This window comes from Oncorhynchus clarkii, chromosome 30 (assembly GCF_045791955.1).
Source record: "Oncorhynchus clarkii lewisi isolate Uvic-CL-2024 chromosome 30, UVic_Ocla_1.0, whole genome shotgun sequence".
Lineage (NCBI taxonomy): Eukaryota > Metazoa > Chordata > Actinopteri > Salmoniformes > Salmonidae > Oncorhynchus > Oncorhynchus clarkii.
Window position 1 is genome coordinate 7,641,293 of NC_092176.1, and position 3,737 is coordinate 7,645,029.

The following is a 3,737-nucleotide window of genomic DNA, read 5'->3' on the forward strand; positions in this document are numbered from 1 at the left end:
AGAGGAATCAATCCATGTATTTTCTCACTTCGGGACAAGTTCTGTATAGCCCAGAGCGGTATTTATTAATTAAATAATGATATAACAGTTGTGAAGAACAGGTTCTGTCAGTTCCATAGAGATTCATCTTTATCTGCCATTATAGCGTCTGACACCATGGGCAGCGCCATTGAGGTTATCTCCATTTTAACATAGTACATTTTCTTCTTCACGATTGGCTGATCCTTCCTGATGAGCCGGTTGGACATGACTCCAGGTATTCAGGAGGGATCAGCCAATGAAGATGCAAGTCACACCCAGTTGACTGCGTTAAAATGGTGGAAGCCCTCAATGGCGCTGCCCATTCTAAAAATTGCCTTTTGGCCACTAGAGGCCTCTATCATTCTCTATGGTCAGTTCTCTATTAATGTCGTTACTATCTGCAAAGTTTAATTGTGTCACATGCTGGTTTATATTGTGCACACCCGAAGCACCCCAATCTGTCAGTCGACTCTGACGTTTGGGTTGTGAGCATGAATATCAATGCGTCCTTTTCAGAAACAGTTTGTTTTCTGATCATTTATCTAAAAAAAAATAAACACAAAAAAAACACGAGTACCCATCCAAGTCCTTCTCCAACGCGCTGGTTCACAGATTTGCGGAGGTAAGTGCATTAAAACTAGTCAGACGCATCAATTCGCTGTCAAAGTTCACATTAATTACTTTGTTATTACTACCAATCTGCAATGATTTATTGATTTACTTTTGTTTCTCAAACTTAAGGACATTGTTCATCTTTGAGATCAAAATTACTTTCAGAAAGTTAAGGAGACAGGATCGAACAACTTGAATTTCTTTATCACATCTGTGACTGGTTTACTTGCATTGCCTGTTTTTAAGTCATTTCCCTCTGATACTGCGGGGTTTAATGGTATGCTTACTGCCCAGGGTCTGTCCTCTGTTTAGTATACACTTTTTTTCAGCAGGCTTGCTTATTTATTTATTTATATATATATATATATATTTTAAAGCCTGTTTGAGAGGTAAACATTCTACAGCATTAGTGGGAAAGCAAGAGCCTGCTATGCATGCAAGAGTAATGGTCGCCTGACATGCAGAAGGCATACTGAATTATGATTTGTTATGGACTACTACAGTAACAACAACTTGTTTGGTTTACACATAAGAATACACTGGCTTTTGTCTATGTGTTGCAGGACCAGGCTGGGGGAGCCCTGCATGAAGACTTATCTTTTAGAATGTGTGGAGGATGAATGGGCAACTGGGTATGGTTGTAGGTGCCAGGGGCACCGGTTTGTGTCAAGAACTGCAATGCTGAACAGTTTCCTGTGTGTATCAAAAATGGTCAACCACCCAAAGGACATCCAGCCAACTTGACACAATTGTGGGAGGCATTGGAGTCAACATGGGACAGCATCCCTGTGGAATGATTTCAACACCTTGTAGAGTCCATGCCCCAACGAATTGAGGCTGTTCTGAGGGCAAAAGGGGTGCAACTCAATATTAGGAAGGTGTTCTTAATGTTTTGTACCCTCAGTGTGTATGTATATGTATGTACATTTCATTACAAATGTATGTGAACACCCCTTCAAATTAGTGGATTTTGCTATTTCATTCACACCCGTTGCTGACAGATGTATAAAGTCGAGCACACAGCCATGCAATCTCCATAGACAAACATTGGCAGTAGAATGGCCCGTACTCAAGCTCTGACTTTCAATGTGGCACCGTCATAGGATGCCACCTTTACACGCAGTTTGTCATATTTTTTTCCCTGCTAGAGCTGCCCCGGTCAACTGTAAGTGCTGTTATTGTAAATTGGCAACATCTAGGAGAAACAACGGCTCAGCCGCTAAGTGGTAGGCCACACAAGCTCACAGAACGGGACGGACGAGTGCTGAAGCGTGTAAAAATAATCTGTCCTGCATTGCAACATTCACTACCGAGCAACGGCAGCCCAATAACTTAATCGGGAGCTTCATGAAATGGGTTTCTATGGCCGAGCAGCGGCACACAAGCCTAAGATCACCATGCGCTCGCTGTCTTTGGACTCTGGGGCAGTGGAAACATGTTCACTTGGGTGATGACTGACGTTTCACCATCTGGCAGTCCGACGGACGAATCTGGGTTTGGCGGATGCCAGGAGAACACTACCTGCCCGAATGCATAGTGCCACCTGTAAAGTTTGGTGGAGGAGTAATAATGGACTGTGACTGTTTTTCATGGTTCGGCCTAGTCCCCTTAGTTCCAGTGAATGGAAATCTTAACACTACAGCATACAATTACATTCTATACGATTCTGTGCTTTCAATTTTTTGGCAACCGTTTGGGGAAGGCCCTTTCCTGTTTCAGCATGACAATGTCCCTGTGCACGAATCGAGGTCTATACAGAAATGGTTTGTCGAGATCAGTGTGGAAGAATTGACTGGCCTGCACAGAGCCCTGACCTCAATCCCATCGAACACCTTTGGGATGAATTGGAACGCCGACTGCGAGCCAGGCCTCAGTGCCCGACCTCACTAATGCTCTTGTGGCGGAATGGAAGCATGTCCCTGCAGCAGTGTTCCAACATCTAGTGAAAAGCCTTCCCAGAAGAGTGGAGGCAGTATTATCATATATTGTATGTGTTTTATTATTTCTTGTGTAGTAGATCATATGGGTTGAAAGTTGTTTTTGTTGTCAGACAGACATAAAGGTCATAGCTTTCTAGGGGGGAAACAGGACATTAATGAAATATTGCCGTCTTGCTAGATTGATGACTAAACCCACAGCTAAACAGTGTAAAACGTCTGTCAGCTCAACTGGTTAATCTTAACTAACAGTAAGTTGAGACCACGACTGACTTCGTAAGGGGGGGGCTTGTTCCTAGAAATGGCACTGATTATACACATACTATACACTGCTCCAATGACAGGGTCCTGCAGAGCCTGATGGTGGTCCTGCCTTTACAGGGAGTAGGTAGGTTCTAGAATAGTCTGGGTCAGATCGCTGCCTCTGGTCTTCATCTCTTCTCAGTGCGGAGACATGGGTCTTGTTCATTAAAGCAGATTGTTTTTGTAGCAGAACAAATTTATTGGACAACAACAAAAAAGTATCTCCCTTTTTTCAAAACATTTGCTCCCTACTGAACACAACCCTGGACTTTTGATCTACTCTTCCATAATAAGGTCTGGTAAGCAGTACCATAGTAAATTAATAAATACATATTGTCACACACATGAAAGGTGAAGTGAAATGTGCTTTACAGGGTCAGCCATAGTAGTACGGTGACCCTGGATCAAATTAGGGTTAAGTGCAACAATCCTCCATCTTTGTTTAAAACTCCACTTGACAGGAACCCATAACACTGGCACCTACCCTGGGTGCTACAGCTTTAATAGCTTCTCACACAGGAAATCATGCCTGCTCAATCACCCACCTGCATTACCCGCCATACGAGGATCACAATTTGTCTCTTATGACCTGGGCCAGTAGCATTTCCCAGAAAAGCCAGGCCTGGTGCCAGATAGTGACGGTGTGTGAGTTGGAAGACAGAGCCCTTTTCACAGTACTGAGCCGGACCGGGCTGTACTATGCTTGCTTGGTTAAACATCCACCATAGTTGTTGAAACGATGTTGGAAAGCCCAGCGTGAAATGAGGATATCTGAACCGACAGTACAGTTCTGAGGACCAGTTGTAATAGGTTTCCAATATGACCTTCAGCACTTTACAGTTGAGGTGTAGAAGATAATGGTAA